Raw genomic sequence first — 27561 nt, forward strand, 5'->3', positions numbered from 1 at the left:
ATATATCAGCCACTGACTGGCTGCTTTAACATTCCCCCAAATCTAATCAATCTTTTATGAACATTCCAGAGGCAAAGCGTATCGTGACTCCGTTGTGTGGCAGCGGGAAACGCCGTGGCACAGCGCGCAAATATTTTGGCACTATACACATATTAGCCGCCACGCATATTGTATATATCACCGCACATGAACGCACACGTCCGCGCTTCGCGGCGACGCGACACAACACCGACTATCACGCCCGAGAAGGCGGATCCCTATTGATATCACTGCAAATCCAATGCGCTCAAGTCATTTCAAAGCGAGCACCGCACGGCTCCGAACGACCGTCCGTCCGCGAAGGCTGCCCGAGCAAACAGAGCGCGCCGTAGGAACGCCCACGGCGGGGTTCCCCGCAGCGCTCGATCATCGTCGCCGCGGTGCCGGCGGCGGCGGCAGCAGCGGCAGCTCGGGAGCCGGGCGGAGCAGCAGGTGAGCGCGGCGCCGACAGATCGTTGCGGGCTCTGCGGAGAAGGCGGCGACGGGCGGGGACGCCGTCGGCCGCTGATAAAAACGTGTCACACTCGCGCGTTGCGACGACAAGCATTCGGCGCGCGCCGCTGCCGACCCGTGTTTGCACTCGTTCACAGCAAACACCACTAGGAGAGAAACAAAGAAAGAAATAAAAGGCGGCAGCGTTCACGCGCGCCAAGGCTTTAAGAAGAAGGAGTCCCGCGGTGAAACACCCTCTCCGGGAGAGCGTCGCCGCTGACAAATGAAGCCGCGTTTTTTTCGGCGGATAGCGGCTCGTTCGCCGAAGCTGCCTCGGGACGTCCGCGGAACGCGGCAGGGGTGCGCCTTGCCCCGGTATACAGGCGGTATCTCCGCGCGCGCGCACGGCCTGGGGGGTCTCGCCAAATTTGAAGCCTGCCACACCGACTCGGCCGGTGCGAACACCAGCTGAGCGGAGAAACGTATACGTTCGAGAAAGTTTGTGGATATAAGCGCGGCGGGATACGGACTACTCGTATTCAGCGAAGCTCGCCCCCCATTAGAGGGCTCTATTTGTATATCGAAGAGAGTACACAGCATCGTCCACGCTCTGTCGGCTGGGCGAGATTTGAGGGCTGGCTGTCGACAACGAGCAGTGTGATACGAAAGTTTCCGCTGGAAGGTGTTGTTCTGACTGTCTCGTTATGTTGGCGCACTTGGACGGAGTGCATGAAAGCGCGTAAAGCAGGTTTACGTTTGAGCAGATTTGAGTTCGACATCAGGCATGCCACATACGAGCTTGATACGAACAAAAATACGAACGACCATCACTTCGAGCGTGGAACTTCACCGTCAACAAAAAAGAGTATACAGGCGCATACAGCTGTTGTAGACAGGTTTAAGGCCTGCGGAAAGCAATGGCATACTCCGTGGCAGGCTATTCTTTTCGGTATTATAGCACGCGTCGAATACCGTATCTTGACGCACATCGAATCGCCGGCGTGACGTCAGCGCTAATTCCCAGACGGACAGCAGTTCTCCGAACCAAGTAGCCCCCCCGCTGCCATATAAGTGAAGCCAATCAAGCCGCGACTGTCACCTGCTGCATCCGGCGCGGCGCCGCTCACTTCGCCTGCCAAGCGGCGCTCATTACTCAAGATTTCTCGCCCCGCGAGCAGCCGAGAGTTCTAATGAGCAGCACGAACAACGACGGCCGGCTCTTTCTTTCAAGCCGTGCCCGCGCCGCCAAGTGCTGAGTGGCCACATCCGCTCAACACGTACGAGATATAGTATACATCACGAAAGCCGCGAAGATACATCTCCGGCTCTGATGCACGCACCCTTGGTCTATAGAGCATGCCGCCCGATCAGCGCCGCCATCTTCGAATCGGCCGCCGCTTGTAACCGGGTGTGTGGCGTGGTCTATAGCACGGCGTTCCACGTGAGGCAATATCTTGCTCCTCCGCGTATATATCTCTCGCCTCCTCGTTCGTCTCCTGCGCCTATACGTTGCAGGCCGCTATCTATAGAACAAGAACGAGGCGCGCATCCGACGCAGAAGTTGGCCTGAACAAATCGAACTGTGCAAGTGCTGCGGCGGTTCGTACCGTGCGCCGCCGGACCCCGCCTAATCGCTATCATCGATTGGAGAGGCGCGAGGCGCGGTTTTATCGCGAGACGTATCTGGTCGCCGCCGCCGCGGACAAGCCCCTCCGCTTTCGAAGCGGGCGCCCCGTTCTCGCCTTTTTTTTTTTTTTTTTTTTTTTCGATGACCTTCGCGTCTATAGATGCCGTGGTATAGGGGCCCGCCTTTTCTCACAGCCGCTGTATACACCAGCCGATACCGAACCAGAACGTTAGCACGCCATCTTGTTACGGCTGCGGCCAATGGCGTTAGTTATCTGCGTCATTTGCATTCTCTCACGATGCTGACCTTCATAAAGGTCCACATTTTCGCATTGAAAGCTGGCAACTTTATAGTGTGTGAGCTATAGCAGCTGTAGTGGTTATTTCCTGCCATCTCTCAAGGCGGTTCGAATCGTATAGAGAGAACTATAAAAGGGAAGGAAAGGCAGGGAGTTCAATGACACGTACGTCCTGTTTGCTAGCCTACGCAGGAGGAAGGTGTTTAATTGATAAAAAGGGGAAAAAAAGGAGTAGAAAACAGTGAGGGTGTCGCTTCGTCCGTAGGTGCACATCGAAACTATACAGTTGCTCGTTGAGGTCTGTCGTGTCTATAACTTACTGGAGCAATTTAGAGGACACACGTGGCACAAAGCATCCTATCATCCATGTAACGGATGTTGTACCTTTATACGCGAAATATGCAAATTCACATAACATGTTACCGTGACGACCCTCACATACGGAGTCCACGAGGCGTTCAGCAGCATAATACGCCGAGTTCGTGAGCGCACACGAGAAAGTTATCTCGCCAGCGCGCACTATATGCGTTCTTCGCGCTGTGGGTTCCTGGAGCGAACGATAAGAGACAAGGGGAAGGGCGTCACTTAGTGGCTCCAGTGATCCTTGACGCCGCGGTGCCGGAGGCCCATCGCCCGCATAGACAGAAGTGCGAGTGCCCACGGCGCTGCTTTCGGCGCACAAAATCGCCGCAGGCAACTGCGCATGCTTGAAACGACGAGAGAACAGGAGACATGGTCGAACACTGCAGAGCAGCAAGAGAAAGAAAAGAGGAGAACAGGGGACGTATAAGGATGGGAATAGATGAACGCGTTTATCTAGTATATACCTGATGTGGCGGTGCAAATTGAGCGGGCGCTTAAACGGGCCGCGCTGTTTCGAGCACGTAACGCGATGCAACACGCTAACGCGGTACATATACAGTATATACTGCGTTCCCCGGACAGCGCATGCGTAACAACTACACCCCCCCCCCCCTATCCTCCCCCTTTCTCCCTATATATACCCCCATACATAATGCAGGGCGCGCGAAGTTGCACCTGGGCATGTTCGATGCGCGGCAGATGGACCACTTAACTACAGAAACGCGCGTGGCGGGGAAGGGCGAGAGAGCAAGCCGCGCGAGCAACACCGGTTCCCGCCGAGCAAGCGTGGAAGCCTTTGTTTTCCACGGTTCTATAGTGTATACGTATACTTTGTTCGCTTCGGCGTCACGATTTGGTTGACGCTAAGAAAACACGTGAGTTTTGTCAGGGGAAAACTTCTTTTAATATTTGTAAAGAAAAAAAAAGCGAACATTTCGGATAAGTTCTCGCAACATCAACAACAACGAAGAACCCAATATGCTTAGTGATCAGCGATTCGAACGCGACTCGCGGAGGGCATGGCTGCCGGCTTTTGTTGTGTCACCAGTTGGTGCTAGGTGAAACTGAGCGGTTGCATTGTGGTACGCAGTGATGGCGAGAGCGTTTGTGACGCATGTTGACTGCATTTGGCCCCGCAACGCTCACCGGTGATGCAACGAGCCTGGCCGCCATGCTGTACGAGTATCGAGTTTGAATCACTAAGCACTGCACATGTATGCGATGATTCTTTCTCTTTCTTTTTAGTCCTGATAGCTACGATACTGTCTCGGGTCGTTAAACTTCGCCGGATTTTTAATAAAGTTGTTTCCATCCATCGATCTCTCAATGTATTTAGGAGAAAGTTACTACACTATGCGTGCTAAGTTGAAATGTTTTCAAGACACTGAGAGGTGAGACAGCCTGTCCTCAATTATTTTGTTTATAAATGCTAAATGCTCTAGGCCAGTGCTACCAAAGAGCATCCACGTAGAAGGCCGTATTGGCGCTACTAAGATTCCTGGGATCGACGGGGCTTCACGACAGACTTTATTAACGCCGGCCCCTACCACTCTATAGTGTAAATGGTTTGTTTGTGTTTGTCTCCCTTTCTCTCTCGCTCCCCCTACAGCTCTCTTCCCCTTTTTATCCCCCTACTTGTTCCCCCCGTGCAAGGTAGCCAACCGGAATTACTTCTGGTTAACCTCATTGCCTTTCTTTGCATACTTTCTCTCTCTCTCTCTCTCTCTCTCTCTCTCTCTCAGCACTGTCGGGAGGTTTCTTGCCAAGTATAAACCGATCTCAGCGATATTGTAAATTAAAACTAGGCTGATCCCGAAGACAGTGTTACAGTAAACTGGGCCAATCCTCGAGACTGTGCAATCAAAGGTAATGCCTAGCTGGGCCGATCCTCACACCACTGCAGGGCATATGCTGAGAGAGAGAAGGGAGGAAGGAAAGGCAAAGAGGTTAACCAGACTTTGGTCCAGTTTGCTACCCTACACGTGGGCGGGGGATGGCGGAGTAATATGCCGGGAGACACTCAACACACTATATGCACATTACAAACACACATTTCACTCATTAGAACTACACTGGAATACGCATCGGCCATCTGGAACCCTCATCAAGCATATTTAACACATGCCATCGAAGCTGTACAAAACCGGGCTACCAGGTTCATTCACTCTTCATGCTCATACCACGTTAGCATATCATCTATAAAATTGCAATCAGGTTTGTGTAATCTTTCTGCTCGCCGTTGCATTGCCAGTCTTGGTCTGTATCACAAGTTATTTTATTCGCCACTAAGACAAGGACCATACATCTGCGCACCCCCACCACGCAGATCCCATCGCATCGGTCACCCTTTTCAAGTTTTGCGTCCGCGAGCCCGTACTACTACTTTTATGAACTCATTTTTTTTTTCACAAGCAGCAACTGACTGGAACGGCCTTCCCCTTCATATCGCTGCCATAACTTGTCCATCACCATTTTCGACTGCTGTAAACGCCTACATTTTGTAAATACCACCCCTTATGTAAAACCCCAAAAGGGGTCCTTAAGGAAAATAAAGTGATGTGATGTGATGGAGCCTCGCGTGTGAAGCTTAATTCCATGTAGCTCCTGAGCACCACTTTGTCTGATCACCCTTCTCCCCGTACCCACTTCCCCAAATAATCCCCGAGCCATCATCCAACTAATATATCTGTGTGTGCCGCAGCAAGGGTCTTAATGCAGTTTGTAGCGTGAACCTGCAGGCAGTTCAATCCTGATAATCCTGATAATGCTATATTGCATTACAGTCACTCAAGTGTAGCTTGCGGACCCAGCTTTCTTGCCTGTTCCTCCGGGTTGGCGTCGGTGTCTCGCCAAGGTAGACATAGCGGGTGTCTCCCACACAGCTGCGACGCGGAGAGGGGAAAGCACGAGCATTTACAGGACAAATGACATTCACAAAGGACATCTCGCCGGATGGACTCAGCGGGAGGTCTCCGCGGTCGCACTAGCGGGTACCGCGGGGTGATTTATTGATCCCGTGTTCGTCGGAGGTGTTGAAACGTTCAAGATGCATCGCTATGTTTCATGCTTCTCCTTGTATACATTCCACTCTGCTCAGAATGTTTCCTTCCATATCTGCGTGGCACGTCGCATGTGGCACGTCACACGTGAACTTGTGTTTGCATTTAAGCAGAGGGTGTAGGGTGCATAAGTTGTATATATATATATATATATAATTCCACGCATTGTGCGTTTCCTTGCATAGCATTAGCATTTAATTGAAAAGATTCAAGAAAGCTTCCCCTACCCAGATTCCAACAAGTGCGTTGGGTTTGTCGCAGTTTTCTTGTTTTATTTACAATATGCCTCGCTCATTAACTGTGCGCCGGTGCAGTGAAACTTCTGCTGCATGGAAAGCAATATCACGTAATGATAATAACATTTATTCGCAAAAAAAAGAAGTGTCTCTCTTCTGTATCGCCGCCAGCAAAGCTTAAATTGCGGGCGTATTATAGCACGGTATTTAATACGTTTTTATGGCACTTCAGCTTCGATTGTTTCGGACTTTTCTCACGAATTCGTGAAAAAGAAAGCAGAACATGGCGAGGCGAACCCATATTGACTAGCGACATCCTCGAAACTACGTCAGCTGAAATCACGAAAAAAAAAAACATTGATAATTGCACCTTCCTGCGTACGGCCTGGGGGTTTTACATCGATACGAGCTCTTCTCTATGTCACGCGCTCCGTCATCGACTGTATATGCCTGAAAACAAAGGAAACTTTCCGCCCGCCCTCGTGACACGGAAAAGTTGACCCAGCATGTTCGCCGAGGCAGTTGCAACTGATATCCGGAATCGATCGCGTATGGTAACGTAAGATTGAAAGCACGTGTTCAGTCGTTACCACTTGGCATCTTTCCCACTGGCAAAGACGGCTAGGAACAATAAATAAGTCGGACGGTGTAGGGTGTACGCGTACGACTCTCAGTAACCTCTTTGTGTGTCTATTTAGTTGACTGGGTCTTCTGTATGCATGCGTCTGTGTAATGAAGCAACGATTGCTTTCCTGCGTATACGCTGACCACTGGTAAGGCTTGCAAAAAATTGTGCGCCGTATTCAATTGCATCTCAATAGAAAGTTTACGAAAAGCGACTGAATTCAATAGAAACACGACATACTTCTTATAATAGCTTCAATATATAAACGCGCGGCTCAGCCCTGTAAATTAACGCCCAAGCTGCATTGTACACTGCATGCTTCGCAATTATTATGCCACATTTGCCAGGCTTTCCTCTGCGTATACACCTTCGCTGCTTCGTACGAGAGAGAGAGAGAGGAAAGGGTACATAGAAAGGCAGGGAGAGTTAACCAGAGGTAGTTCCGGTTGGCTACCCTGCACGGGGGGAAGGAGTAGAGGAGATAAAAATAGAAAGAGAGTGGAAGGGGGAAAGAGAGAAAGAGAAAGAGAGACGAGCACAAACAAACCGCGTACACTACAGAGTGGTAGGGGGCGCCGTTCTAAGTATATCGTGAAGGCCCGTAGACCGCAAGGAACCTTAGTAATGCGAAAAAGGCCTTCAGCGCGGAAGTTCTGTCGGAGCACTGACCTAAAGCTTTGAGTTCCGTTAGTGAACGATTGCCCAATTGGTCCAGCACTCGGCACAATACTTGTCTTTCGGCATTATAGCTCGGGCAGGCACAGATAATGTGTGCTAGCGCCTCATGGCTGTTGCACATGTCGCACGTGCGGCTATTGGCCATTCCAATAAGGAAGGCATATGAGTTCGTAAATGCAACGCCTAGCCACAGACGGTACAGCACGGTCTGTTCACGTCGTGGTAATCCAGGCGGCAGGCGCATTCGTATATCCGGAGACAACGAACGAGGGAAGCAATGAAATCAAACGCGATCCTGAGGACAGAAATGAATCATGCAGTGAGAGATCTATTATACTTTGAGGTGAATAACGCGCTAATAAAGCTCGCTGAAAAGACATTGGTGGGCTTGTTGATTGACTGTTTGTTGTAGTATCATCGCACTTCTGTATGGACACGCGTACGGAGGAGCACAGAAACAAACACAAGCGTGTGTGTTTGTCTGTTTCTTGCGTTCGTGCGTGTCCTTAGAAGATGCGCGCTGCTTCTATATACAATGACAGTTGTGCCTTCGCGGCTGTCAATATCAACTGATGGGATGTCTTGAACTTTGCGGTGGTGACTTTCGCAGGGAAGAATCACTGATCCTGCAGAACCCGTCCACGGTGGTTTAACCGTCAGTGCACAGATGGTTGTATTTTCCGTACAGCAAGAGCGGCGAAAGTTGCTTGAGAGCTGCGTGATGAGAGTTGTGCCTTCGTTCGAATTCCTGGCACTGTCAGTCGAACTCGTGGCTGAGCCAGGCTCCAAGGGGGGAAACAAAGCTCTCGCTGCAGCTGTGTAATCTGATGGAAGGTGTGCACGATAAGGCAGTATCGTCTGACAAAAATAAGTGCGTAGTCGGTCTTCTGGCAGTGAGGCGAGTGTGTAAGGCAAATGTGATGATCATCAAGTGCGATTACGAGCAAAGCGTACTTGCAGTAAAAACGACTTTTGTCGTTCTCCGCACATGATTCAAAGCCTAGAAAATTATTACAGCTAACCACGTAATATTAACAGAAGCAACCGTTCTCACCCAGCCAATTAATTACCGATATACGAATTCTGTTCGACAGCTTTCTGTACACAGAAAACAGATGAAAAAGAAAAAGAAAATGGATTTTTTACCCACATACTCGTTCTGTTGTCTCTGTGGATCGAAAGTAAACGCTATTGGTTATTAATATTGTAACGATGACTTAAACAGCAAGTCAGCCTTACACGCCGCTTACAGCTCTCTCAAGCGCACCGGACACCTCGAACATCCAGCGTCTTTCGCAACTACCATACACACTTCATGAAAAGAACTTTATTTCACGACGCGCACGTGCAAGTCATGCTTTCATCGCATACGGTCATTCCCATCTGCACTATATGTCATGGCAGACAGAGAGAGAGAGGACAGGCAGGGAAGGTTAACCAGAGGCGAGTTTCCGGTTTGCTACCCTGCACTGGGGTGGGGGATAATAATAATAAGCGGGCTATATACCGAGCATGTGCTTAAACGGTGCTACTTCATAAATCACGAAAGTTTAATGTGTTGAGTGCCCGTTTCGTCTCTCTCCGCACCATTTCCTCTATACACTGTAACACACCCGCGCCAGCTCAGAGCAAACGCTAACCGCGCGAGGGCGTGATGACGGACCAGTAATTTGACTAAGCGGTTGAGAACAAAAGAAGAAAAAAATAAGAAAGAAAAATACAGAAAAGAAAACCGAGTCGTCAACAACGCGGCCGACATGCACGTGTATAGTGAGCGACGCAACTGCGCGTATAAACGGAAGAATTAGAGCGAAAAAGAAAGAATAACATTGAAACCGGCGGCTGCGAAGGAAGGTAGGTAGGGAGGGTTGAGGAAAATAGGCGAGTATATTATACCCAGGTTGGCCGCACATGGAGCGCCTCGCCGCCGCCCGCGTGATTAACGACGCCGCACGTGAGACGGGACGAGCGTTTAAAGCTCGTTTATTTTCGGGCCGGACTGCGACGGACAAGCGGGTGCGTATATGCCTGCCGCGATGTAATGAAGCCGATCCTTCATCCTCATCGTCCCGACAGACGGAAGGCACTCCGGCGCGTCAACGGTGTGCCCCGGAACACTGTCGCCGTGTGCAGTCACGAGGCCGCGCGCGTCGTGTATCCGTGATTATACACACACACGCGCGCGCGCGCGCGCGGTTCCTTTCGAGCGTCAAGGTGAAAATGATTCGGTGTCAAACGCGCATCTGTAACTGTGTATACGCAGTCGAGGGGAGATTATAACAGCGTGTTCTGTCGAAGCAGCGATTATGTACGGACGCGTTATCCAGCCTATATATCATGGGCTCGGGGCCCGATCGATCGAGTGACTGGTCCTGGTTTTTGATCGAGCCGCGTGATGCAAGTATGGCGAAAAAAAAAAGAAGAAAAAAGTCAGAACGAAAACTGACCACCACATTTATTGCTTTTCTCGATTTTCGGCTGGTTTTATTGCGCCGCTCACATTAGGAGGGATGCTAGCATCACTCCGCCTGGGCAATTTGGCAGACATGCCGTAGCCATGTGTCCCTCCTAAATTAGTTAAGAATTCGACTAGGTTTAACGCAAAGCTGTTTTAGTAAAGGTTGCCAGTATACGTTAAGGAACCCCAGGTGGTCAAAATTAATCCGGAGCCCTCCACTACAGCGTGCCTCATAATCAGAACTGGTTTTGGCCCGTAAAACGCCAGAAAGAAGAAGAAAAGGTTGCCAGTCTACAGCTGCAAAATAGCACTGATGTCAGTGAGCGCTATTTCGTGTTTGGCGCAGAAGTCAAGTGCAAGTGGTTATCTGCACTGCCTTACTCCGATCAGATCGAAACGTATACGTGCGCGTGCGTGCATGGCTTTTTGAACAGCGCGAGCCAAGAGGCCGTATAATTATTTTTCAGCGATAGCTGTATGAGAGGCACATACTTCAGCCAACTCCAGTGGGGTCTGCCTCAGCTGTTAACATCATGTTTCACTAATTAAAAAAATAAATTATGGGGGTTTTACGTGCCAAAACCACCAGCTGGTTATGAGGCACACCGTAGTGTGGGACTCCGGATTAATTTGGACCACCTGGGGTTCTTTAACGTGTACCTAAATCTAAGTACACGGCTGTTTTCTGCATTTCGTCCCCATCGAAATGCGGCCGCCGTGGCCATGTTTTGCTGAGAGAGGAAGCAGTCGCCAGAAAATAATTATTCGTACCCAGCCAGGATTCCATCCTGGACCATGACGTGCAAGTCGTTCGCGCCTTCTTCACAGCTGCATGTCTTCGTCGTGCTGTCATTGTCATCGTTTACGTATATATAGTTGCTGTTGCTGACGTCATGATGTTGTGACATTTATTTCCCTCATGTTGTAATGCCACGTGACGCGAGCATGTGCTATAGCGTCTCGTAGATATACGAGTAACGTACGTAGTTACTGTTACATAAAACGCTGATCCGGCCTGCTAGTACGTAGCAGTCTTGGTAAAATTGGATCCGCGCAGAAAAAGATGTGGGCGCTTTATATTCGACAGATACGACCGTTACTTCTCCACCTCTATACTACTCTCCCTTTTTTGAACTTGACACCACTCGCGGCGTGCCGCGATGTGGGTTTCGTAAAATTTCAGTATCATAATTATCTGTTAATTCGTACTCCAGTCTGTCAAACTGTGTGCACTTAACATCCGCTAAGAAAACTTTAAATTTGCCACAAACTTAATCTGCAACCTTTCCACCCGCGCATCATTAAATTCAAGTACAGCTTTTACCCCGGAACAACTGACTTTTGGAATCGGTTACCTGGTAAAGTGTGCTCCCTTCCCCTTAACGACTGTATTTCTGCAGTTGATTCTACTATATGTCATGTTTTGTTACCTAGCGTTTTTGTAACACTCAAGGTCATGCTCGTTCTTCGTGACTCCTCTATCATACCCACTCCAGCTTAGCCCTTGTATAGCTGCAGTATGTAAAATAATAATAATAATAATAATAATAATAATAATAATAATAATAATAATAATAATAATAATAATAATACGGTACGTAGTAACCTTGCACACATATACTAACGCGTGTCAACTACTAATGAAAGCGCATTTAGGATCATGATAATGCTTCGTTTCTCTACCAGTTCTGCACTGTTACGATTCGCCTAAGCAGGGACGTGTATGGCAGACAGACGTTTGTTGTTGTTGCGTGACTTTCTTAATCTTTTTTTCTTTTTTTTTTTTTGATTTTCAGGTATGTGTTCAGGGGGTTCTAACGCGTCCCTCTGTTGATTTAGAAGGGTGGTAGTTTGGACTAGTTGGTATTCCATGATCTAGTAAGTTTAAAAGCGCAAACGAAGACGCGGCGACAAGAAACACAGACAAGCGCTTGTCTGTGTTTCTTGTCGCCCCGTCTTCGTTCGCGCTTTGAACTTATTAGCCTCTTTTGATATTGCTATATTCCAATTTTTACCGTAAGTGTAATGGGGAAGGTGGAAAGATACTAGACACCAATAACCATATAGCCTACATATACCAGCTTGCACTACCACGGCAAAATTATTTGATTGCAACTCAGTCATAGCTGTTCAATGTTGCACTAACACACAAACCCCTTGGTTGGCCAGAGTTTCAAGCAAAAAAAAAAAAAAAGACATCTTGCTTCGTAATTCGATTAAGCAGCTTCTTGGCTGAATTTCTCATCTCTGAGACGGCTCATACTTCGCTCGTCCTCCATACATGTCCTGGCACGAGCTATGCGCCGCGAAAGATATTTCCACACTGAATGACTGCCAGCGACTGCGCATATGCTTATACATACTCCAAAACGATTGCCCTTGTGTAAGTGAGCGCGCACCCCTGCAAAATGCACGCAGCTCCGTTCCAGGGCAGCTTCGTCCCTTCATTTCTTCTCTCGTTTTGATTTTTTGTTACCGGTATTGCCTCACTCACTCTCTTTCTCCTCGCCTACCTGGCGCTCCGCGTCTTCAAGGTCGAAACCTGCATACGCGCGATCGAGCCTTGAAACGCCGCGCGAATGCGCGCGCGCTCTTTGTCTATCCCTATACGTGTGCATGCACGCCGCATGCTCGTAACACGCGTTCCTTCCTAAACGACGCCGGACAGAGTCCGCGACAGCGCAAAAAGGATCTTTCGGGCTCGCTGCCGCCGCGAAAGCTTCTGTTCTCGCTTCACTTTCCTCTCTCGCTCACTCTATCTATCTATCTATCTATCTATGAAGCGCGACCTTTCCACCGCGGAACTAAGCAATGGTGATGGCGGCGGCGCTTTCGACATTTAAGCGATGCCCGAGAGCGTATAGTCGATCTAGTATATAGGTATACGCGGAGCCGGTGGAAAAGAAATAAATACATGAAAAGAAACGAGACGCGGCGCTTCGACCGACCACGAACTGACACAGCCGCGAAGCGTGCATGCAGCGGCTGCAGGCGAGCAAACAGGCTGTAAGGGCATTACGGCGGGTCCACGCAGCGTATAACCGCGTCGAGCGTACTGGACGTGGATATATAACATGAGCGAAAGGAATTGGGCCCGCCGCCGCCGCCACCGAAGCATGCGCGAACCCGAAAGCCAGCCACTGCCGCCGCCGCGAAGAGTGCAAAGAAGAAGAAGAAACAAACACGAGAGGAAAAGGAAAGTTAGCGGCTGTGAGCTGCTCGCCGTAGCTTCGTCACGAAATCCATTATATAGTACGCCGAGCGAGGCGCGCTAGCTGCTCTGGAAGCGAGAAATCTTAATTTTCTTTTTGCTGATTGAAGCTGCTCTCTCTCTCTCTCTCTCTCTCTCTCTCTCTCTCTCTCTCTCTCTCCCTCTCTCGTGCGCGCGGCCGCGCTCCCCAACTTTCTCCCCATCACCTCGCCGAGTTGTCTTGCGCTCTTTTTGTACGTGTGTGTATGTGTGTGCGTTTTTTTTTTCCCCGCAACCTCTTGCGATACTTCTTGCTGTTGCTCTATTTAAGTATATATACATATACAAGCGCTTACTGACCAAGACCCACCGACTAAAGGTTCTTCCATGCCCTCGACTCCACTTTTCCTCCTCACTCGCTCGCTATTCTTCACGTCTGCCTTCCAATAGGGCTATTTTTCTTGCAGGCCCGTTGATCGACCCTAGCTTCAGATAAGCGAACTGATAAGAGAACAAGAAGAAAAACTATCGTAGAAACAAAATGTGGAATTGAAGAAAGGCGCGGAGGAAGAGAAGAGGGATTTCGAACCGGGGCTATTTTTTTCGCCTTCGAAGTCTGCAAGCTGAAAATATTAGGAGTATTAAAAAGTTTAAAAGAACGACCGAAGCATTGCTTAAGCCATGGAGAGCGCAGCCTTTATTAGTCCTCATGCTACGCGCACTCTCACTCACACATGCACACGTATACACAAACACACGCACAACGCCCCGGTGGCAAAGGTCCCGCGAGCTTGTCTCGGCCCCGGAGATAAATAGAGGGATAGAGGGCGCGAAAGAGGAATGCCTCGGACAATCGCACATATTTGCTAATGGCGGCCGGCCCCCATCCTCGTCGCCTCGAGCGTGCAAGGCCCGAGTATTTATATATATACGCGTATACATATACTCCGCTACATATACACGAGCCGACGAAGTGGTGCCGCCGTGGGACGCCGCAGCGGAGCTCTCTTTAGAGCTCTACCCACGAGAGCGCCACGGAGCAAAGATCACACAGACCACGTCGGCGTATTACGTAGTACACGCCCCGGGATCTGCGCGAGACACCTTTTGTTTCTTCGTCTGTCCTGCACCGGCTCGTTTCTCTATATCGATTTAATTTTGCATTTATTTCTTTCCTTCCTTCCTTTCTTTCCTTCTTTCTTTCTTTCTCTCATAATTTGATTCGTGCCGGGTCGAAGCCGCCTCCTTGCGACACCGTCCATCTTTCTTTCTCGGCGGGGTCGTTTCATTACCCGGCGCGACTAAGTGCGGCGCGACATTACCTCGACCTGCACCTCGTTTACGCCTCTATAATATATACCCGGTATATTGCTCACGATCTACCCGCGAGCGCGCAACATGAAGAAAGAAAGATAGCGGAGGGTGAGACGCCGTTGAAGGGCGTAATTTGCTGTATAGTTATAATACGTGCGCTATCGGCTTCCCGTCTAACAGCGAGCCCCACGCTTGAGTAAGCGCAAGATGAATAGCCGGCTTGTGCACCGATCAGCGCGTAATGCGAGTGCGGGAGATATGTTGCATAACTTGCGAGATCGCGACTCAATTTTTTTTTCTGAATGCAGCGCGCCATGGGACGCACGCGCGCCAGTTTTCTTTCAACACACTGCAGCGACCGACAGCTATAAAGTGTTCCGCTATAACCGCAGAGTAGAAGAAAATTACGGTAAAATTTATTAATATTGGATGCATTCTTTCGTTCTAAATACACAAGTATGACTATCTATCTGAGACATACGCCGTATATAAAGCCTCGAACGACTGACCCTGTATTAATTTTCACATCGTATAGAAGGAGGAGGAGGAGAAAATAGACGCATGACTTAGCAACGACATGGCAACGACAGGCATGAAAGGAATCGGAGGTCAGCCAGTGTAATATGCATGGTTATAACCTGTGCTGGAAAAGGGGGTAAAATTAATGAACGCTGATCGAAGGTGCACAAATCAAAAGAGAGAGCGATATAAAAAGGAATGGTGCGCATACAAACGCATGTTGAACAAAGGAAGCCTAATTTAAACGCGTTCCTCAGCTATACTTGAAGATATGCGGACGGACCAGTTGTACAGCACGTTCCACCACGGCATTATCACTCAACATGCACATCTATGCCTAAATACATGGGCGTGCGATTCCTCGCCGTGTAAATGCTGCTGCAGCCGCGGTGAATCAAGCACGCGATCGAACTCCAATTCAAAAGCAGAGACGTATAATGAATGATGCCACCTCTGCACTCAACACGAACAGTGGCTCAGTGAAATATTGGTTCGATGCAACGAACCGTGCACCCAACAAACCAAAACTTGCACATCCTTGAGCACGAGATTTAACTGTGACAGCAGTTTAAGCGCTCGAAACTGTTTTCTCTGTCCGTCCGTTCCATTACGCCGCGTCGTCGTCGTCGTTGTTGACATCCGTCGTCATTGTCGTCTCGTGAAAACAAGCGAAAAGAAAACGTTGCACTCGATGTCATCGTGCCTCCGTCTCGCCGTTGTTTCGTTTCTGTTGTGGCGGTGGTATACATGGTGTTGCAATCAGTGGGGTTAATTAGCCGGGCATGATTGCCCGGCAATTGTTCCGCCTGAGCATTTCGTATGTTGTCGACACGGGTGTGTCACAAAAACGTTGATCAACTCCGTGTCTCGAAGAAGGGCTATCAACAGTCGTACTGCGAGCCCAGTATTGCGAGCCCTTCGGAGAATGCGTATTATACGAGTACGTCTTCAAAGCTCGCGTGCTGGGGGACCTTTCTTCTGTAGACTGTGAAGCAGCGTCTTTCTTTCCTCGTCGAAATGACCAGATGAAGCGTTCCACATTCCTGATCTCACCTTGTATATGTAGAGGACACATTTCGGAAATCCAGTATTCAATTTTGGTAGTCAGTCGTGACTTCGTGTTCATCTCCGATGTAAAGACTGTACACACATAGGAAGTAATCCTAAGTGAAGCAAATAATGAGGAATCTTTCTTGTTTTCCACACTTGAATGTCTTTCTGATATTATATGTTTCTGTGCATACATTTCCTTCTCGATAGGGCCCCTACGTATAATCGGTGATCTCACTGTCTGTTTTATTTCAGCTTATTTCGGTAGGCTTACAGAACAAGGCAGAGCTAAAGTAAACCCTATATTACGTTTATACCGACATGCAATCATAAGTATTGGTCGGTTGAGCCATGATTTGCTATTATAAGCAAAATATCAAGAAGCAACTGAATGGTCGAAAAAAATTAATACGATATTCTAGGAATGTGCTCCTGCCCTGAAGGGGTCGCGAACTTTGGCTGGATAAGCTTTCGACGATTAAGAACCCATGTCTGTTTCTCTTTCGAAACAAATCGTATTGAAAGCTTTTTTTTTTCTTTTGTCCATTGATTACGTTTCATTTGGCACTCAAACGCCAGTCTATTGCAAAAGAAACATTAGTATGTTTCCTTGTTGAACAGTGAATTCGCAGATTGTGTTCAAAACCAATAGAACTACTGAAAAATCTGTACGCTTTGCGCATCACGGTTACTTAAACGCACATTGCTGGTGTATATTAGATACGGCGATGATAACCCACAGGGAATGCGATTTCGCATAGGTGGGGCTATTTCGAAAGTTCGCGAGTACACTGAAGAACGACAATTTTGTTAATAAATGTTCAGGTTCCAGCTACCGTATATCATAGCACTTTTCCAATTTTTGTTTTAGGAAAGAGTGATCTACATCTGATATATATATATATATATATATATATATATATATATATATATATATATATATATATATATATATGAGATGGGAAAGGCAAGGGAGGTTAACCGGAAGGTAGATATCTAGTTTGCTACCCTGTACTGGGGAAGGGGTAAGGGGAGACAGAAAGATAACGAAAATGCACACACATAAAAAGAGACGGAGATCAGAAAAAAAAAAACACACGCACACACACGAAGAAAGCTCTGTGTTGGTATGTAAGCACAGACGTCTGATACGCTTCTGATTTTGTCGCTTTGTTCTTAGTCTAAACTTCTGTTAGTTAAGCTTGTTGGTTTATTCTTTAAACGTTTCTTCAAATAACCGATGTCGTAGATGTTCTTTATGTTGTTGTTATTGCTTTCATTCATTTTATTTTTCTTTCGAGCTTTTACTTCTTAATTTCTATGATATCGAGAAAGCGGTCTATTTACAACCATTTTTTTTTTCCTGCTGTCGCAGCTAATAAAAGCAAGAATGAAAACACATTAAATGCCTCCTTGCGAGACAGCGTATAAGTTCATGGCAACTGAGTCACTTTAGAATTGCAGGAAGTGCGAATGGGAGAACTGCAAATCGGAATCTATACATGACAGCAGAGGTGGCGGAACCGATGCAGTGCGAAAAACCAGTTCGTGACTTGCCGACTGCATCAGTTTCATCCGGATCTGCCGCACTGTTTCTCGCGTATTCCCTGAACGCATCCGGCCCGCATAACTTGACTTCCATCACCGCTATCCAATCAATTGCCTCAGTCGTAATTATGACCCGACGCAGCTCGGTGTAGAACGAATTATGCAGTTCGAGCAGACGATAGGACTCGAACGATGTTTTTTGCTTAGCCTTTTTTTTTTTTTTTTTTCCCCCTTTTTCAAACGGCAAATAGAGTGTGCAGAGTCACGACTTGTCTCACTGGCATTTCGAATACGTGGAATTCTCTCATCGATAAGTGGTTCTTATCGATTAGGGATATGGAAGCTATGTCAAGCTGCCTTTTAGCGGCTTTTATTTCCATACGCCTCAAACATGTATATGTAAACATGCTTGTTGGAAATAAATTCAATTCAATTCCGTGGTTCTAAAGTATAGAACGGGAGTGCACATGCTCCAAGTTAGGGCTCTATAGTTACGTATACGGTTAATAATATAAAAATCGGCATAGTTCAGCGATTTTTTTTTCTTCTATATGCACTTATTTACTGCGAAAGCAGCAGGCCCGGCTTCGCAGCGAACATCGCCATCCTCTCAAAAACGGCTTCATCTTTTTTATGCGCACAAAGCCGTATACGTCTGCCACATGTCACGCTAAATACGTTAACACCCTTATGGGTGTATAAAAAGTACTTGGTTTGCTTCATAGCTAACAACCTCACCCTTAAGGGGCAAGATGCAATCGTCAATGGGGACAAATGAAGTCTTTTTGGCGACTTTTGTAGCAAGTTTACGTGATTATCTGTGACAGACGACACAAAAGATGAAACAAACTTTAATAGCCATCGCTATCGAATTATATTTCGGTGCACATCACGTGATCCGAATTAACATAGTTTTCAACTATACGCGTCTTCTCTCATCGCCAGATAGATTGAGCTCGCTGTCGTGTATACGAGATTTTTTTTTAATAGTCTAAAGGATGGAGGTGTTCATCGTGGGACAAAACCAGCACCTCTTTACGGGTGTAAGCATTATCAGACTGCTGCAGTAGTGTCATGCTGTAGCCTCTGGAATACGTGCGTCAAATTACCAATATACGTGCGCCAAAGCCCCCGTCAAATTACCAAGCATCAAAACTCGGTGAGAGCGCATCTAAATATTGTCGCAGGGGCATCAGTTCGATCACTGGCAGTGGTGAGTAAAGGCTCATTTTTCTTCGCTATACGGCAGTTTCAATCAATAAGTTTACCATTATTATTATTACATCGTAGGTCAATTACAGCATATAAAATATGCAGAAGAGGGTCTGTATATTTATAGGGTGAAGTATGCCTGACGATGGCGACAACTTATATTGTGAAGGACGTACACAGTGAACCCAGGCCCGTGCTAAGAAATACGTTCTTATGCAAAAACTGTTCGTGGCGATGGTGGACATATTATTAGCGATGGCGGCCGGCCATGCGATGTCGAAGAGCATTAACGAAAGAAAGCTTTGATCCTAAGTTAGAGCTCGTGACATCTGTCACCATTGAAGACATGTGTTATCCTCTGCTGGCAGCTCAAATTTATTTTTTCCGCAGGAACACCCGAAATGCTTTAGACATCCGTTACAATATTTGGTAGCAAACAGTCCCGAATTGAAGCAGCGACTTGTGTTGCCATCATATATACTGTAAAATAATTTACGCCCTTAAAAGAGCATAAGGGTGTAAATTATTTAACATATCACTTGGACGGAAGCTACGATTGAAGACCTGGTCCCGTATTCACAACCAGCTATTACTTTCGAATTGATTGGCAGAGAAAATTTCAGCCAGTCCTGATGCTGGATATATTATACATGTATATTAGCGAAGGCGACTATAATGGCAAATAACACTTCCGAACGAAAGGCTTTGTGAATTCAGTCTGTGGAGCTGGCGCTTCCATCGTATGCTTTCGGCAACTTTACGAAATTCAGGGTAACGTACGTTATGAGAAGAAAATGGCTCGAGGAACCGACGGTTCGGACTCACGCAGTCCGTGGAATATATTCACTTCGACACTTGTCACTGATAGCGCCAAAAACTAAACACAGGTATACTGTGGTACTGTGCACAATGGCGTTATGTATGTGTGTGCCTTCATGCACTATACACTATATACATCACGTATACCAAGAGGTATAGTAAACGACTCTGCGTCTAACACTTTGGCATCTCATCACTGTATGGCCTGTAACAAATGCCAAGGAACGGGCAGTAAGAAGTTTCTGCCTTACTTATACACACGCGTTACCTCTATACGACATCACCGTGATTCCAGAAAAGGGCCCAGATACTGCAAAGAGGAAAAATCAAGCTTTTGGCAAATCATTATTGGCGACAGCGCATGGTCGTCAGGCATATCGGTCGCATTTAATAGCCACAGTTACAGAAATGCAGCTAAATAAAATCCACTAATTACGTTAGTCTCACTTATTTATTATTCGCAATGACCAGACAGTGTTAAATGCAGGTATAGAGGGAGGAGTTGGAGCTGATATATATGACGAATACGTGTAGGTACAAACTAGGGGTGGGCGAATATTCGAAGTTTCGAATACGAATCCAATATTTCAGACTAACCATTCGTATTCGCATTCGAAGATGGACTATTCCGTATTTTCGAATGTTCAGAAATTACAAAATATTTCGCAATAAACAACTGTTAAAGTGTGGCTACTCTTCTTTGTCTTCTAAACAACGTATCGCAAATTATCAGCAGTGAAGAAAGAGAACGTTTTTTGAAGCGATTCGGGAACAAATGGGTTTTAGGTTTTGAGGCACGAAGCTTACCGCACAAGCTGCGAGTTTTGCTTGTATTCTGTCACTTTTGGTCTAATCATGTAGATGCTTTATTTTTTACGGTATAACCAGTGATGTTTTCTTTGGAACAGCCGATTTTACACATGTCTACTGCACACAAGTTGCGAAGAAGGGGGAAAAAAAGACCGTTGAAGGACTTATGATTTTTTTTTTCCGCAACCACTTATTTGGGGTCTTTTGGGGAAGCGAGTCAACACAGCAGCCATTCATTCTTCGAGAGCTAACGATGGCTCTAAAAGTGGTTGAGAGAATATTCGTGCAGCATTTCTTTAATGACAAATTAGTGGTCTTGTGTTTAAAACTGATAATTTGTATCTGACATAGCTAACTCTCTTCATTTTTCTGCATTAGTGACTACAGGCATGGTACCTAAACATAGCGGAATAAAAGTTCCTGCTGTGAAATATATGCGTCTGCGTTTGACTATTCCATATTCAATGTGATTTTGACGCTTACTACTCGTATTCAATTCGTATTCGAGAATTTTGATATTCTTCCATCTCTAGTACGTACGGCCCCGGCGGCCGCATTTCGATGGAGGCGAAATGCAAAAACGCCCGTGTGCTTGCGTTGTAGTGCACGTTAAAGAACTCCAGGTGGTCAAAATTAACCCGGAGCCCTCCACTACGGCGTGCCTCATAATCAGAACTGGTTTTGGCACGTAAAACCCCAGAAAGAAGAAGAAGAAGAAGAACAAACACACACATACACACAAAAAAAACGCGAAAAGACCCTAATCCTTGACTTAGATGTATATTAGTGGCACTCGCTCCTCGGCGTTGGTGTACCCTGGTGTATTGTTTGGGTTAGCTTTGTGTTTTCCTTGTGTTAACTTTGTGTTATTAAAGTGAAGTACGATACAGACGCAGAGAATGCTGGTGAATTCTTGATGTAAACGATGTAAACTACACTATACACTACACTACACTACACTAGGCCCGGCGTCATTGTCGTCTACTTCCATGGCGAACAGAACGGGCGGCAAACCGAACGCGGAGGGGCAAGCGAACGGAACTGGCGGGAAACCGCCACGCAAGTGGAGCCAAACCGTTACTCATGCGGTGGGTATCCAAAGTGTACGATTCTGTGCTTTGGTGTACGGCAATTAGACTTTCCGTAATTGTTTCTAATTATTCCTGACACTTCATTAGCTCTTTACTGTACTAAACCTGTGCTCCGATGTCAGATCTATCATCAACCATAAGTAGAACCATCGATATCTACCTGTTTTTAATTTCTATGATTTATTTGCAATTTTGTCCCACCTCTGTGACAAACCGGAAGTGGGTCCTCAACCGGAAGTTGCTGCGCAAGAAACAAACGTTTCACTCGGTGCTCGTGCCACAAAAAAAAAAAAAAAAAAATATCGCGTAAATAAATGTCTAATCTTACGGAGCCGACGGTGCAATTGAAAAGGCACACATTGCTGTGGCCAATGCCATATTCATTTACTATAGTAATCCCGAAAATATATAGTGCCCATTTCGGAATATTCGTTGCGGAGGTGCGCAGCGGAATGTTTTCATGCATGACTTTATTATGCAGCTCTGTTTATGCGCGTTGGAGCGATCCTAATTGCAACGCCGAATCATTCAGTGGCCCGTTCTGATCGGTTCATATACTGACACACTTTTTTAGAAAGAGCATTGTGTGCGGACTATCAGCGCTGGCAAGCAAGGGAAGAGTGACGCAGCATTAATGTATGGTAGTTCATAACCTCCCCATTATCTAAAATCTCTAAATTCTTGCACATAAGCTTTGTCATTGTTTTTCGGCACAGCGATAGTTCAATGTGTTTTAACTCTTTAACATAAACAACAGAAAGTTGTAGCAATCCCATTAGATGGTTTGGTTCATTCGCACCCACTTGGAATGCTTTTTTTTTTTTTTCTTTACTTTTGGAGTGGGAAAGCAGAAGCGCCTTAATTTCAACGGCTTGTCTTTCGTAGCCTCCTAGTTATGGTCAAGCAGTTGTTTACGCTGACGAACATTTCCTTTAAAAAATTAGTGCCTTGGGTTCGATTGTTCTGCTAAACAACTGTATTCGCGCGAGTCATGCAAGGGGAGAAAATCTGACATCCCAAAATCGCCCGCACCCTTGTCTGCAGATACTGCAGCCCGCTTTTTATCTCACCAGCACGATTATAGACTTTGTTTATCTGCAGCGGTCTAAGTGCAAAGTTGAAAACAGCTCAGCCTTGAAACACAAGCAAATTAACACAAGAAGGCAGTGACGTTGTGACGATCGCTATCTTTCTTTTCTTTTTTTTTCACAGTATAACAAAATGGACTATTCAGTGCAAAATGTGCGGTATTCCAATTTATCTGTGTGTTGTACCGCTCATATACGTAGCTGGTTGATCGATTAAAGTAGTTATAAATAATCTAGAAGAACTGTATAATGAATAACTGTATATTGGCAGTAGAAATAAAGCGCAAACGTTTAAATTGTTCCTGGTTTTTCTCATCCCTGAAAAAAAAAAAGGAAAGGAAGGTTTGATGTTTGAGAAATAATAAACCTAGTGACTTTTTTTATTGCCTTATAACTGACGACAGTCCTATAGTTCTGAACGAACCTAATAAGTTGGCCACTACTGCCGTTAGTTATTGTGTGATCACCAATTGGCAGTTGCTTAGCCAATTTACAGCCAGATAGCCTAAAGGCTAATACCTAATAAGCAATTCACTACCCAAATAAAAATAAAGTCAGAACCAAAATGAAATAAATCAACGAAAAATCGAGACGCCTAGGCGGGACGGTTATAAGGTATTAAAGTTTATAAGCATTCGTATACACAATGCGTCGGCACCACGGATAGCGGTAGAGAAAACTGGAACCTAATGCGTAGAATGAAAAAGGCATAAAGAAATTTCAGGCAAACTCATTGGGGAAACCTCGCAACATCAGAGATCTCCTGATATAATGCAGTCAGAGAGCCTAAAAATTATTGTACAGAAGTAGCGCTATATACCTATAACGATGTAACACGTCGTCACTTGGTAGTGCGTTCACTTCATTTGCCCGTACGTCCGTCCAGTTGTCAGCCTGCTCCCATAATAATAATAATAATAATAATAATAATAATAATAATAATAATAATAATAATAATAATAATAATAATAATAATAATAATAATATCCCATGGATGTCGTCTTCGTTGCAGGTAGGCGTATATTCATTCCTCTTTGGTGAAAGTTCATATTCACTTTCCTGCGTTTGAAAAGTGAATGCATTATATTCTGTTACATTTCAACAGACTATCAACTAAGCACATAAAAAAGTCAACAGAAAGACAATATATGCTTTTTTGTTACTTGTGTAGTGGGCTTTCGCGTGTTTCATACTTCAGCATATATACTGACAATTAAACAGTAGGTTAATTCAAGCGAAGCAGGATGAAATAAGAAAAAAAAATCGGGATGAAAAAAAGCGCGCGATATTGTCTTGTGTTGGTGCTGTACGGGCCCCATTAACTGAGGTGCACAAGTTTAACCAATTAGACGAAATCATGATCCTCAGCTAAGTGCACTACGTGTTACCTCGTATAATGTCGGAAGCATGCTGTATACCACAACAGAGCTTGTGAGCGTCACAATGGCTTTTAATTCATGTTGCGAACTCACCTTCTTTCGATTGCTTCTACAATTGCACTTTTATTAAACAGCGTCGCCCCCTAATTTTCTATGCACTTGTGTTATGACGTATATGACGACTAATCAATTGAATCTCGACATTTGGGGGTAAAATAACCTTCGTGTGTGCAGCGATACAGGTAATACATTCCGTGCTGTCTCCGCGCTTATATAACCGCGCTATAGAGACGAAGAATAAATAAAACAGAACGAGATGTTGACTTGACACGTCAAGGGTCATACAATGCATAGTGTGGGCTCCATTAATCAAGGCACTTAGCACCGTCACGACTCCTGCTAGGCTGCGTGGTGATGTAGGCTAATTGCGGCCTTATGCGACCAAGGTATGTGCATAGCAATCGCTGCATGCGCGCAGCCGTACAAGAATTGGCGATAAATTACTCGCGATGAAAAATGACACGCCGCTTAACGCCAGTCACGCGGGTGCAGTCGCTTCTGCAGTCTAAAGGTCCGAGATGGAGCAACTCAAAAATGAAGCATACAAAGTTAAATGTTGGCTGCAACGCCGGAAATAACAAACCCTAACGATTAACCTTACGTTAGATATAAAAGATGGATTCAGGCGATAAGGCGATAAGCGATGTTGCATGAAGTGGGCAAAAAGAAGATAATTTCGGAGGCAGTGTTTGTATATATATATATATATATATATATATATATATATATATATATACAGGACAGTTGAAATCCTATACACTTCACACAAAAGACAACGCAACTCCTGATATTAGCTGCCAGTTTTTAGGCATATTGGTTATAGCTGCCGGTTTTTAACGCATCGATATACATGGACATTATTCATTTATACCCATATCGAAAGCCTGAACTGGAGTTGAGAAACGAGTGAATACGTAAAATAGGACAATAAAGACATGCAAAAGAAACAGAACCTTTCAAAGACATTTACGTTTATATACGACAGATGAAGGCCTTAAACATACCCCACAATAGCATATGATCCAACAACTGATACTACAGCTGTAGATTCCAAAGCATTGACTGCATGGAGCTTATATACTCATTTCACCCACTTCGAACGTTGCATTTTCGCTAGGAACGTGGGTCATTTTCTTCAGCATAGGAACGTAAACAACATTGTGGAATCGGATGTTTTTTTTTTTTTAATTTTATTAATACCTGAACAATCAAATTTCATTTTGTATAAATGCGTGACAGATAAAGGTGTGAAAAGTGTTAAATATGCAAATCGCGAAATTTCAGCAAATAACTACCACTTATATTGCAGCGAATCACAAAGAACTTACCAGCGTAAAAGACATCTCACTCAGCTATAGACTTTTTTATTGTGTTGGTGCTATTCAACTTTATCTGGTGTAACTCGATCGCTTCTTTTTTAGGCAGGGTAGCTCTTGCACTTGTGTGCTTTTTTTTTTTTTTCCTTTCATTCGCATGACCGACGGCATGTGCCCATTTGAGTGTTTTGAATACAAAGATGGCGTATGAACGCACAGTAGAAAAAACTAAGAAACTCCGATGTGCCTGCGCCAACAGGCCGTGCTATTGAAACAACTGTGCATGAGTTCGTTGCTCTAATGCTCGTTTTGACTTTTTTTCTTTCTTTCTTTCTTTCTTGAGATGTATCGGTCGCTTCTCATTGCAAGTGCCTAAAGTATAATTTTCTCGCCCGAGCTTCGTAATTAAATTAAGTGGTGTAGATGCGATTCACTAGGATGCGCGACAAAAGTTATTGGCTGGTTGGCTGTCGTAAGAAGAAAGCTAATCATTGAGTTATCGAATTCCAGTTGTTTTTATAGTTTACCCATCGGTTTAATCTTCACATGCCAGAACTATATCTAAAAGAAAGATTTGTAGATGATATATTAAATAATGAATGTGGTGTTACTCACAGTTTTTAAACAAATTGGTTTGAGCCTATGTGTACGCCTCGAATGTGTGCAGAATTATGCATGCGATAACACCTGAAGATGGCAAATGCTTATATACTTCGATAAAATGCGACTTTTTTATTTATTTTTTTCGCTGTTTTGTCCACTGCTGCAGGCTGTATCGTTAGTGACGAAGCTAAAACCTCATCAGGCGTGTCGCCTTTTGTCTTTGGTTCCCGCATGAATATTGTTGTATTCTTCCTGCAAACAAGCATGTTTGACTTGACTTATCAAGTTGATTGTTATTGTTATAAGGCCCCAAAGGCTCGGACGTGCTGGTGGACGTTTTCCTTCCCGCAGATCGCTATACGCCCTGCTTTTTCTTATCTTTGCGTTTGAGCTTCGCAAAACCGCAAATACGAGGGACTGTGAAACGTAGCGTGATCGCGTCTAAGTACAGTCACACAAGCTGCACTCCGCATAGCTGCACTCCGCATATTGGTGCATGCGTGTCACAATGAAATCAAAAGCAGGTTTTATTCATTATCCATCAACAATCCATCCTTGTTTCCACAAATGGGATTATGCTTCTCCGATTACCCCACGTAGCGTGAGATGTTGCTATCACATCCAAAGTATACAGTACGTCGCTTAGACCGTGCAGTGGGACGGCCGGACAAAACGGAAAGGCAAACTTCCACTATGCCACGATGGCCGAGCGTTCAGTCCAGGGGTAGTCATCATTAACCGGCGGCTTCAATGGGAAGGACGTGGGACTCACCGTCATGCCACGTGACGTCACACGTGACGTCAGTTGGCGGCCACTTGACGAGAGACCACGGGGACAGCACGGGCCGTGGTGGTGGCGGTCGCCGCGCCAGTCCCGCGTTGCGGCGGGAGCCGGCTCACGTAGTCCGCGCACATCCACAGGGGAAATCGCTGAGGACGACGACTCGTTCAGTGCAGACACGCACGACCAAGCGATTCCTCCGCTGCTGCGCTCACTCTTGAAGACCACGCCGTAACAGAAGGGCACCAGGCGGGGGTGTTTTCAAAACGCCGCATGCAGACAGCCGCACGGACACCGCGTTCAAGACATGGCGACTGGACAGAGCGCACAAGGGCGGCGGAAGGAACAGCAGTGGCGGCAGCCCGCCGCAGAATTTGCACGCGAAACCGACACCGCCAGCCAAGCGAGCAATTATCGCACCCGCCGTGGAATTCGCCGCCGAGCACGGCACGGGCACCGCAGACAGACGCCCGGGGAACCGCGCCTATTCGGAGTACGCGACTGCGGCGCGGCGGGACACCGCATGCGGAATGGGCGGAGCCACACGAATGACGTCAGCGCGTGTTCCCGCCCAACACGGACCACCGGGACGGCCCGCCCGCGGTACGCCGTTCGGCATTCGTTTATGCCGATCGGAATTTTTTTCGCCGGCCCAGCGTTGCGCCTGAGTAGTCGGCTTGCGCGAGAGGTGCCTGAGCGCGCGCAATTTGAGCGGCTTTTCTCGCCGCCGACTCCTGCGTTGCGTGGCGGTTGCCGGCGGCGGCGTTGAAGTAGACGCATTCGTTTGTAACCTCCGTCGGCGCTCGTGGAGAGGGGGCGCGGTGCGGCGTAACCTGAGACTGCACGCATGCTCCGGGACAAGGCGCGAGCGTGAGGCTTCGTTCTCGCCGCCTAGCTGCGAAATGCTGCGGACTGCCCTAATGGCGAAATCGGCGTGCACGTGAGGCGTGTTACGGTTAAAACAAG

The 27561-nt window shown here is 46.4% G+C and overlaps 1 protein-coding gene across 2 annotated transcripts in view; it reads right to left on the minus strand.

Moving 5' to 3' along the window:
* Window positions 1–27040, minus strand: part of LOC119442589 (transcription factor Sp9) — a 151874-nt gene extending 124834 nt beyond the window's left edge. For both annotated transcript variants that reach the window (XM_049662248.1, XM_037707515.2), the window contains exon 1: window positions 26587–27040. The gene's annotated coding sequence lies outside the window, so the exon portion shown is untranslated. The remainder of the gene's footprint in view (window positions 1–26586) is intronic.
* Window positions 27041–27561: the final 521 nt, after the last annotated feature.

Source organism: Dermacentor silvarum, chromosome 2 (assembly GCF_013339745.2).
Source record: "Dermacentor silvarum isolate Dsil-2018 chromosome 2, BIME_Dsil_1.4, whole genome shotgun sequence".
NCBI lineage: Eukaryota > Metazoa > Arthropoda > Arachnida > Ixodida > Ixodidae > Dermacentor > Dermacentor silvarum.